The sequence below is a fragment of the Cupressus sempervirens genome, chromosome 4 (genome assembly GCF_028749045.1).
Source record: "Cupressus sempervirens isolate cs-2001-9-10 chromosome 4, ASM2874904v1, whole genome shotgun sequence".
NCBI lineage: Eukaryota > Viridiplantae > Streptophyta > Pinopsida > Cupressales > Cupressaceae > Cupressus > Cupressus sempervirens.
This window is the reverse complement of record NC_143121.1, coordinates 145,944,532-145,957,709: the sequence shown is the minus strand read 5'-3', so window position 1 is coordinate 145,957,709 and position 13,178 is coordinate 145,944,532.

The window sequence follows — 13,178 nt, the reverse complement described above, 5'->3', positions numbered from 1 at the left end:
CTCTAGAATCATTTTTCCAATTTTCTAATGATATATTGTTTATATAAACGTTATTTGAAATGACCCCAATTGAAATTACATTGTAGATTTTTAACATAAGAATTTACCAATTCTTTTCATTGACATCTTTCCTTCATAATTCAAGTCAATTAAATAATTAAGTTAAACCTATATAATCAGACTATAATATTACAAAATTATTTGTTATTAAAAGAACTGATCTATTAATACAAATCATTTTTTTTTAATATAATAATTATTTATTATTAATAACATATATATGCATACATACTTATATACATATATATACATACATACATACATACATACATACATACATACATACATACATACATACATATATATAGCTATAATTATAAACATTTAATAATAACATTTTATAAAAATTATAAAAATCAAAATATAAAACATGCATTGCAATTTGCTTTTATAAAAATAACAAACGATATAATGCCGCTGACACGGTCTGCAATACCTTAGGGTTGCAGGGCCTACGGCAACAGCGGTACAGATTACCGCCTATCGTCGTAGTACTTGCGACACAAGTACTCGGCACTCAATGCCGATGGGGTATGGACTTCGCCCTCCCAAATTTGATTTGTTTAAAAAAAAATTATAACATTTTTTAATAAATGTTCGAGCCATTATACGAATTCACATTTCTTAAATAACATTCTTTCAAAAAGGTTTAATCATGTGCAATTCGAATTTAACTATAATGAATTTCCACTATGATTTAATAAATATATATATCTATATATATATATATGTATGTGTGTGTGTATATATATATGCATATATATGTAGTTTATTATTAAGTATTAGAGCATACATACATACATACATACATACATACATACATACATACATACATACATACATACATATATATATATATATATATTTGTGTGTGTGTGTGTGTGTGTGTGTGTGTGTGTGTGTGTGTGTGTGTGTGCAGATTTGAAAAATATAAACATGTATATTTCTACAGAGAACATATGCAAAATTTTTTAAAATGGGCTTCCAATTTTAACAATTTTCCTATAAAATATTTGTTCTCTAAATTTACCAATTAATTCCTCTAATAGGTTTGACTATAAATTTTAACCCTAGCCCCATAATTTCATCAGATCTATGCATTTGAAAGTTTTCTCAGAAAGATTTTAACTACCCATGACAAATGCATTCAACCAAGTCATAAAATTCCTTAGAAAACATTCAGAAGACACGAAGAAGACAGGAAGTGCAAGAAGTGAAAATGACATATGCAAAAATCACAAGTGTCTACCTGGACACTGATGCTAATCACTTCTCCTCATAATCTGCAGAGCAAGCTCCTTCCTTCTCCCATGGTCCTGGTGCTCCAAAAATTCTCTCCCTAAGCTCCTAGGAGTACTTGAATATAAAGAACTCCCAGGAAGCACCTAGAATGTCACTAGAAACAACCAGAAGGTGTTGACAACTAAGCATGAGTTTTTTCCAACCTTCTAGATGAGTCATAAGGTTGCAAACACCATGTTCTTAATTTGTGCACTAACTCCTCTGTTGTTGACATATGTGCAATCAAAGGTGCGTTTACTCCTAGGCAAGCTTATAACTTTTATTTTAATTCTTTTATCTTTTCTATTATTATTATTTATTTATTATTTTATTATTATTTTTATTATTATTAATTTTTAATTTCTAATTTCTTTTATTTAATTATTTTTCTCAATTAATTTCCATTTAATTAATTATAATAAAAATATCTAAAGGTAATGATATTATATTAACTTTTCCAAATAATTAATTTATTAATTAAATCTATTTATTTAAGACTTAATTAATAGAAAATTCACCATAGACCTCCAAGATAAAATATGAAAACTCATCACAGAACAATCCATACAAAATCAGTCTAAAGGGTTAAAAATCATGAATTATGTCATCTAACACATTCGAAAGGTAAATTATCTAGATACTTGTCCTACATCACTAGGAAAAATGGTTTAGGGGTTTAGGATTTGGACTTGAGAATTTATCTCCCCCCTCTTACCATTGAGATTGTGTGATAGGCTACGCTCATCCTAATTCAGGGAAGTTGATACCCGGTACCTGCAACCTACATAAAAAATATGCATATACATGCAATATATATATGCTAAACTAAATAGGCAATGGCCGGAAGTGGTGCATCGTGTAGGTGACTACGACTCCCTTCCTTAACCACATCAAAAATGCCATACATAAGAACAAACATGCACACCATATATATGCAAGAATGGGGTAAATATACATAATAAAACACATGTGATAATTAACCATCTAACTAATCATCATCAATAACTGGAAATAATGTAATAATCATCATGCACATATGAAATGTAGAGCCTAAGTAATCTCATCATACATCAACTAAATCCATAGCACAATATTTGATAGTCTCAAAACAATACTACTAACCATCAACATAAAACTAGTCTAACATAGTCTGACAAAATAACAACAATGTGTCCAGAAAGATGTGAATGAGGGCAGGCACTACAAGACACTGTGTAGAACATTGCTTGAATACGTCCTTTTCTTATTTGAAAGAAAGAAACATAAATGTTGATAAACATTATGTTTGGTCTGATGGATGTGCTTCACAGTTTAAATCATCTAGACCATTTTATGCATTGTGTAGATATCATCGTAATGAGAATATAAAAATCATATGGAATTTCTTTGAGAGTGGCCATGGAAAAGGTGAACATGATGGTGCTAGAGCTTGCATCAAACGTTCTTTGCGAAAGTATCAAATAAATTATCAAGGAGTTCGTGTAAATGATGCACATGATGTTTTTGAATGGCGTAAGACTCATTTTTCATTAGATGAGGTCGAGACATCATCAACAATGAGTCGACAGACACCATATAGAGTCTTTTGAGAGATAACAGGTATGGATGTGTACGTCTGTTTAACTTCTATGCACAATTAAATTATAAAATTTTATTGTTAAGTTTTATTTTTGAATTCATTGAAGTTTAAGTTTAATTTTTCTATATTTTCAATTTAAAGAACTTTCAGGTGTCAATAGAGAAAACATGCATGGTTGCAAGAGGATAGAAAAGACACGTTCCTTACATTCAGTCATGAGTATAGATAATTGCAATTGGACATTGAAGACAAGAGAATACTCATGTTTTTGTGATAGTTGCATTGATGAAAACTATGAAGAATGCATCAATCAGACACATGGATATACAGGTACATGGATTTCAGTACCACTTGATGTTACCAATACATTTGATAAAGAAGATGAAAATTTTGATGATATTCCATTGATTTCTGATGATTATATCTCTGGATTGGTAAACGTGGGTGAGTATTATAAAAATTAATCTCAAATTTTTATTTAATTATTGATTTCAACTGTCTTATATATATTGTACACATGCATTCATGTATACTTGTTATGCAGGATATGTCTTTGCAGTGATTGTTGAGCCTGGAAATCATGAATGTGTCAGTTATTATTTATTGCAATGTACCGCAGAGAGGAAAAAGTTATATGACCTTGAAGAAAGTGATGGAATGTTGTTCCTCATAGGTAAATTATACATATACATGTACATGCACATATATATTTAAATAAATAAATATATCTAGGTATCTTCATATCTGTCAAATTTTAAAACACTTGAATTTTGGTACGGGTTCTGTTGTGATAGAGGGAACATATTTGAAGCAAGAGAAAATAGTCCAACATGGAATACACTTTGTTGATTATCAACCTGACAACAAAGTTTTACAATACAACCACTTGGTCATTGCTATAGGGCTTTGTTTATATCTAGTCAAACTTAAGTGTGTATGTCACAAGTGGACACTAGACAGTGAAGATCATGAAAAAATATTGCATGTTATAAGTGTACATCATGGTTGATTAGACCTCTAAGATTTATTTTATAATAATCTGAATATCAACTTTGGTGAAATGTGTTTTCAATTGTACTATGGTGAAATTGTATTTTTAATCTGAATATATGAGTTTCAATTATCATTAGTTTATTTTAAAAATATAATATTAATTGTACTATGGATGAATTTAAACTATTGAATTATCTATGTTACAATTCTTAAATATCAACTTCTTTTCAAACTATTGAATTTCATCTTGAATTAAATGTGTTTAGATTAATTGTAAGATCATAAGTTCTTAATTTTCATTAATTTATTAAAAAATTATATAATTTAATAATTTAAATTAATTGTACCATGGATGAATTTAATAATACTCTAGCTTAAAAAGTTCCAAGGAAATTCAAGTAGATGCAAACAATAAATATGGTGATTTTGTATCATTGTAAAACAAAACGTGTACTTTCTAAGCCTAGGGAGGTCCTCTAAAAGTTATAATTAAAAACCATCCATTAAAGAAGATCAGAAATATTATTATTATGATAAGCTTCCACAACAAACCACTTTAGAGTCAGTTCAAAGAAATTCATTGGACGACATAAAATTGAACTCTCGTTAAAAAAAAAAGTATTTTCTAATTGTAGACCTTTATAAAATTAATTTGAAAATGAAAAAAAATAGTATTCTTAGTTAGGGTATGTAATCTTTTGATTTGACAATTTAAAATCAGTAGAGAGCATTCTGTTATGGTTAAAATCCTTTTCCATTTTTCAAGTAGTCTATTAATGCTGAATTATTTACAAAAAAAATGAGCCTACACATTGATTAGGAAAAATTATTAGCTGAGGCTTTTCAGTGCATTATTTCTCTCACTTCCATCACAATGTGAGGAAACTCATAATTTAAAACAGATACAACACAACTTAAATGTATTCCAAATTGATGAAGAGCAATTTCTGCTCCACCAATACCAGAAAAAAGAGAAAGTACTTTGATGCCATCAAGATATAATGCTTTCAAGATTGATAAATGATATGCAACTGTATCTGTTTGGAATGAATTACCCAAACAAAACAAGTAGTCAGTCGGACAAGAAGTTCCACGAGTGTGATCTCTATAAAATTTTAATATAAGCTCTATCTCATGGAGCTCTAGAGGGATGAGGTCACCTGGCCCCACCCATACCAAATTCCACTCTTCACACTTTTGAAGTATATATTTTTGCGCACTATCTTGCAGTTGCCCTCATGCATTCTAAATCATAACTCTCAATTGATCAATAAGGACAGTGCCACATCGTCTTGAGTCTATGGAATTTTTTTTTGTCGTCTGATCCCATGAAGGCCAATACTTTTTTATTTGTGGAAGTGCTTCCTAAATAGTCATGGAGGGAAAGGTTCTGTTTGAAATCGCTCTTCTTGCTCTTCTGGAAGCTGAAAAGAACATTGAGTCCAAGGTAAAACCACAAACCTATGTCACCTTTTATAAAGAAACGTGATATTAGAATGTGACAGTTCAACATTAATGACAAAAAAAATGGTATTTGTGTTTAAAATATGAAGATGATGTAAACGAATGAAATGTGTAGAATTGTATGAATTTTATGCCTATAATTTTTATAATTTTTTTGATTAAGAATTTATTCATTTTATTTTATTTTGAGGTCCCTTTTTTAACTGTAAAAAATATAAGATGTAGTTCCCGTCAAACAAGTATGTGCAAATCATCTTTTTTTGTTCTAATTTGAAAATATTTTATAGATGACATGTATAGCTAGTGAAAAAAATAAATAAATAATTATTTTTGATGTATATTTTCTTTTTTATAAGTACTCAAGTTCAACTTTGTCAGAATCCAACAGTTTTTTCCTCCCGTCAAAACTTCCCTATCAAATTTATACCTTCTTGAAAAAAAATTACATATTCGTGAAGAGGATTCTCTCCTCTAATGATAAATATAATTTTTTTATTTTTTTGATATGATTTACTATTTTTTTTCACTTTTTGAGAGAGCATCTTCTGAAATGTTGAAATATTGAGTTAAAATATTTTGAGATTATAACACATTATAACTAATCAAAACACTCAAAAATTTATATAATGATGATATTGAATCTGAGATCTATAAAAGGGTATTTTTAGTTTTTCAAAAAAAATTGAGTTTTGATAGAGAAATGAGATTTGACCAAAACAAGTTTTTGTATCACAAACGGTGACACAGATCTGTGCTTTTACCCTCCACCAACTCTGGTTCAACACTATTAAATTGTTCGGATATTGTCTTCCAAATATCCTTCGATGCAAAAGCATCATTCTCATAGTAGAAGAAATGTGGCCTTTGCATGAACACATTGATTTCCTTTGAATGCTGGCCAATAGGTTTCCCAGGAACTCCAAAACCAATTAGTTCCTTGGGACACAAATTAGGGATTAAATCACATACTTCAAACATTGCTTGCTTGTCTTGCATACCCTCTATGTATTTTTCATACTTCAACACTTTCATTATCTATGTTACAATTTCGAACTTACACAATTTCATTATCTATGTTACAATTCTTAAATATCAACTTTTTTTCAAACTATTGAATTTCATCTTGAATTAAATGTGTTTTTAATTGTACGATCATAAGTTCTTAATTATCAAATTTAGTTTATTAAAAAATTATATAATTTAATAATTTAAATTAATTGTACCATGGATGAATTTAATAATTTAAATTCATTTATCAACTTGTATTCAAACTAGATTGAATTTCATAAGTGAAAATTAAAGTATGTGTTTTTAAAATTGTAAGATTATCAGTTTATAGTTATCATTTAGGTCACTTTATTAAAAAACTATATATTTTAATGTCACTTTATTACATCTATGGTCATGTACTCTTAAAGTTTAAATTAGTTTAAATTAATATTTTTTTTAATATTATATTTTGTAAAAGTTCTCTAAAATAATGTATTGGCTTACCTAATTAACATATTTTTATCCACATAAAACTAATATTTATCTTTAGCAGGTTAGTAATTGATTATCAAATTTAGTTTATTAAAAAATTATATAATTTAATAATTTAAATTAATTGTATCATGGATGAATTTAATAATTTAAATTCATTTATCAACTTGTTTTCAAACTAGATTGAATTTCATAAGTGAAAATTAAAGTATGTGTTTTTAAAATTGTAAGATTATCAGTTTATAGTTATCATTTAGGTCACTTTATTAAAAAACTATATATTTTAATGTTACTTTATTACATCTACGGTCATGTACTCTTAAAGTTTAAATTAGTTTAAATTAGTTTAAATTAATATTTTTTTTAATATTATATTTTGTAAAAGTTCTCTAAAATAATGTATTGGCTTACCTAATTAACATATTTTTATCCACATAAAACTAATATTTATCTTTAGCAGGTTAGTAATTGATTATCAAATTTAGTTTATTAAAAAATTATATAATTTAATAATTTAAATTAATTGTACCATGGATGAATTTAATAATTTAAATTCATTTATCAACTTGTTTTCAAACTAGATTGAATTTCATAAGTGAAAATTAAAATATGTGTTTTTAAAATTGTAAGATTATAAGTTCATAGTTATCATTTAAGTTAGTTTATTAAAAAATTATATATTTTAATGTTATATTATTACATCTACGGTCATGTACTCTTAAAGTTTAAATTAATATTTTTTTTTAATATTATATTTTGTAAAATTTCTCTAAAATAATGTATTGGCTTACCTAATTAACATATTTTTATCCACATAAAACTAATATTTATCTTTAGCAGGTTAGTAATTGATAATTTAAGAAATATGTATCTTTCTAACTTCTTACTAATTGATAATTGATATATGTATGTACACACATGTCTCAAGATTATGTTCTATAGCTATAACACACAAAAATACACATATGTACAGATATACACGTCTCAAAAATAAACATCTACAGATCTAATATATCTCTATGTATCTGAAATGCAAACTGTAAATCTCAAATAAATATACATATGTAGCAAAATATAAAAAGTCATATATATGTACATGTGATGGTATCTAACACTAAAATACTCAATAATCAAATAAATAGTTAAAGTACATGCATGTCATCAAGGAACTGAAATACACGTGTACATGTAAACTAGACCTCCATTATATATGCATCAAAAAATATATAAATCTGATCTACTACTAGAAGGACCCCTCAAGACGCATACGAACAGAATGACTCTCTGATCGAGTCTCTTGTACATCCCCTCGCCGAGGCGCATCAACCAAGCCCTGCAAATATATATACATATATACATACATGTGTTAAAGTTCTATCTTTAAAACATATATATACATACATGCATCATGTACATATACATTCAAATTAAATACAAATTTTCATATATATATATATATCTAGTTTTCAAAATATTTAAATAACTTTAAACAAACTATTTAAAACTCAAGTACATGAGCACTACCAGGTGCCTCAATAGAATCATCTCTCTCATGTATATGATGCCCTAAACCATCAGTATGTGTAACCATGTGCTCAGCGTCCTGTACTTACATGATTTATTACGAGTTAAAGATTAAATTAAATATCTACATATATATCTGAACTAAATTTTTCAATAAATGAACATATTTTTTAATTTCATATATATTTAAAATTAAAAATAAATTATATATGTACCTGGGTCTTCGGAGGTGGAGGATGATTAGCAGACTCCATCATATCATCTACTGATGCACCTGAGCCTAAAACTCCATGTCCAACTGCTAGTAAATCTGAGTGAAGTGGGCTATGTAACTAGCTGGGTACATTTGGTGTAGAATCAGTGCTGCCAAGTTTGAATAATAGGTCCATGTATGATGAAAACCTAGGGTCAAACTAGTATAAATCTCCGATAGGCCTCACAACTGCTCACCGAAATCATCAAGGCCCTCAGCTGTGATATGGATATCTCCAACTCGTATGCTCGAGTCATCTATAGAGTGTCGTGAGTCTGGTGTCGAATGCTGTGACCTACACATAGGTGTATCATCTATCACTGGTGTAGCAGCCTATGTATGTGGAACTGTGTCAAGGCACTGATGCTGTCTAACAACATCCATCACTGCGTGTACTAGAATCCTCTATGTATCAGAAATATAGCTAATAAAGTGCAACATATCCTCCAAAAAATACAGTGCCATATCCATATGTGTCTGTTGTCTTGAAAGACCATGAATATCGCTTGGCAGTGGTAGTCCAGCAGCTCTATATGCATCATCAGAGGAGGTACCTGAAGTGCTACTAGATGCCTATAAAGATGGTCGACCAAGTGGATGAGGATGTCGACTATCAAGATAACGACCAATAGAATTTGATGTGATACTAGCCGCCGCAGATGCAATGTGCCCAATAGTGTCAATTGCTTCCCTCTGGGAAGCAATGATGACTCTATCTGCAATAGGAACATGTGTAGGAATCACAGGAGGCATCCTCAGTCCAAAAAACTATCTAAGATCTACAGGTGGAAGACGATCTACACTGCAAAACTAGTCATAATCTGCGATCCGACCACGCCCCTATTTGCAATAATCAAGAATATCCAAGTACTTGATGTTGATCCCTATAGAAAACTCAGCGTACAACTGCTATGCAAAATAAAGGGGTATTTGGTCATTATTAGTATAACGACCATATGCAGCTAAAAATCATGGATAGATCATGCTAGCAATAATAGGGTCTCTGCATCGTGTGACTCTATAGCCTTTCACCCTACCCTGTGTCCCCTCATAAGTTGGAAATAACTCTCTCTAGATGACATCTTTAGGGGCTACCCTCTTGATGTCATCGAATGATGCATCTCCTGAAACCTCAGCCCTAAGCTCCCTAGATATGGAAGCTAATATGGCAGGAGTAAATGAATGGTGACCTCTAAACCTAGCTGTCAAATCCTGTAAACTCCTACATATTGTAGTACATATGTCTCTATAAAGACCATCATCAGAGGTCAATATAGAATGCTGCAGTCTAGCAACCTCATGCTTTGAAAATGAAAATAATGCATTGATATCGATGCGTGGAGGTGGTGCAGCAGGACCTCCAGTAGGAGCTACAAGTGCAGCCTGACCTAGAACATGAGCTGCACCAGGAGCTAGAACATGAGCTACATGACAAGTCCTACATCGAGGTACATGAGGAGCCCCACCAGAAGCTGTAGCACGAGCCCCACCACGAGCTACATGAGGAGCCATATAGGGAACTGCATCAGGTGCTACAACAAGAACCACATCAACCTGTGCCATAGTAGGAGCCATAGTAGGAACGACATCAGGTGTCACACCAGAAGCCGCATCAAGCATATTGTGTGAAGCCATATCTGTAGAAATGTATGAAGAGCTAAATTGCCTGTTGTACATAATTTTTTATTTTTAACATTAAAAATTATACACATGTAATTAAACATACATCACACATCATGGACTTAGATAATTTGTAACACATCTAGACCTAGATTAATTTTCATATAAGTATAAGATGACTTTAAAGTTGAGAGTTTGGTTATGGTTAGAGTTAATTTGTTGTTCTAAGATTTTATTATACTTTGGGGGGTATTATTAGAGAATTCAATTAAATGGTACCTAATAAATTATTTATATTACTCTTAAATGATAATGTTTCAAAGTTTAGGTTTCAAGTTGGGTTACATATATATCATTTAAAACAAGGGTCATACTTTATGTATGTACATGTGTTTGAATGTATGTGCATGTATCTCAAATGTAATTTTTAACAATTTAGGATTAGGGTCAAGTTGTTTTAATTTTATGTAAGTTAGGCTTCAATTAGGTTTTCAAATAGGGTTTTAGTGTAATTAGGCTCAATTTTAGGGTAAGATTCAAGACCTTATGACACTGTCAGGGTTTACACGAACTTAAATAATTTCTAGCATTAAATTTAGGGGTTAATATTAAAGTCCATGGTTAAGAATTTAGGATAAGGGAACTTAGCATATGAAGTTTATGATTTGGTTCAAGATTATGATTTAGGGTATTTATTATCATTTATAATATTGGGTTTAGAAATTAAATTTTAAGATCAAGGTTAGGGTTAGGGTTTGGATAATTGTTAGGGTTAGGATTTGGTTAGGTTAGGGTTAAGGTTTGAATGTACATGCATGTTATATTCATACCTAGATATGCAAATTAATCTACATTCTTCTATATTTAGAATTTAGGATCTCCCCTTAAGACATGTCATTGAATTATATAGTGAATTATATACTTCTAATTATTAAGACATTAAAATAAATAACATATGTGCATTTAAGCATGAATATTGAAAACATATGTATGTACATCTATATCTACCACATGAACATATTTACATGTACATTTATGAAATAAAATATACATTTTAATCTACATTCTTATGTATAATTTACGATCTCCCCTTAAAGATGTGTTATTAAATATAGTTAATTATAGTTAGTTATAGCATAAATTAAGATCAATAGTTAACATATACACAAATTATACATATAAAAATGTGAATTTATTAAAAATATGTACATACATCTACTTTTAACCATGAACAAATATACATGCACATCTATGTTCAAAATAAAAAATTATACATTTTAATCTATATTTTTACATGTACAATTCAGGATCTAGACCCTTAAGATATGTCATTTAATTAAACTTCTAAGATTAAGACATTAAAGTGAATTTGACATATATACATTTAACATTAACACACACACACACACACACACACACACACACACACACACACACACACACATTTTATTTTATTTTAAATTTGTTTTCTAAAATTTTCTAATGTTTTTCTAATTTTTTAAAAAATATTTTTTCTAATGCTTTTCTAAATTTATTTTCTAAATTTTATATTACTATAAATTTTCTAATATTTTTCTAATATGTTTTTAAATTTTTTTTCGAAAAAAAATTTTCTAATGTTTTTTCTAAATTTGTTTTTTAAAATTTATATTAAATTATAAATTTTCTAATGTTTTTGGAATGTTTTTTCTAAACTTATTTTCTAAATTTTATATTAAATTCTAAATTTTCTAATGTTTTTGCAATTTTTTTTTAAAAATTGTTTTCTAAATTTTATATTAAATTATAAATTTTCTAATTTTTTAAAATTTATTTGTTAATTTTTTTTAAAATTTTATATTAAATTATAAATTCTCTAATATTTTTGTAATGTGTTTTCCTAAATTTGTTTTCTAAATTTTGTAATGTTTTTGCAATATATTTTTCTAAATTTTCTAAATTTTTTTAATGTTTTTTTCTAAATTTTTGAATTTATTTTAATGCTTTTTTAAATTTTTCTAATTTTTTAAACTATTTTTTATAAATTTGTTTTTTAAATTTTATATTAAATTATAAAGTTTCTAATGTTTTTGTAATGTTTTTTATAAATTTTTTGTAAATTTTATATTAAATTATAAATTCTCTAATGTTTTCGTAATGTTTTTTCTAAATTTTTTTTCTAATGTTTTTCCTAAATTTTATATTATATGTTTTTTACTATTTTTTCTAATGTTTTCTAATGTTTTCTATATAATATTTTTCTATTTTCTAAATTAATATAAATAAATAATAAAAATATTAAATTAACATTTAGATATGTTTTCAAAACTATTAAAAACATAAATAACATTCAAATATGTTTTCAAAACTATTGAAAAGGTAAATAACATTCAAATATGTTTTAAAAACACAAAAAAAAAACATTCAAAACATTAAAATATACTTTGATAATATAAAAAAATACTTTAAAAATGTTGAAAACATTAAATTAATATTATTTTGACATACCCGATAATGAAGAGGAGAATGAAAACAAGATGACATTGACGGAAGTTGCTCAAGCCACACGTTCAGCCGAATGCTCAATCAACAGTACTCGCCATAAAAATGAGGTTGGAAAAGTGGAAAAAATGTTTTTAACCGCCGAAAATTGGCTCATCACACGTTCGCGCAAACATGTACCTAGCGCATGTAACATGTTCGCATGAACGTGTGGTGAATAGAGATGCAAAAATTTGTCAACTTTTTCAAGTTTCTTCGTCCCACTAAAGTGGAACCCATTATTGTGGGTTCACCCTATGACCACTTGTAGAAGCAGAGCTTCTATGCTCTTCCCTCTCCTAGATGTCTTCCCCTTAACACCCTTCTAACTACTTCATAATTTGGCTCTTTGGTTGCAGAATTTTCTTTTTGGTCTCTGACTCTTTAAATAGAAGTGTTGGA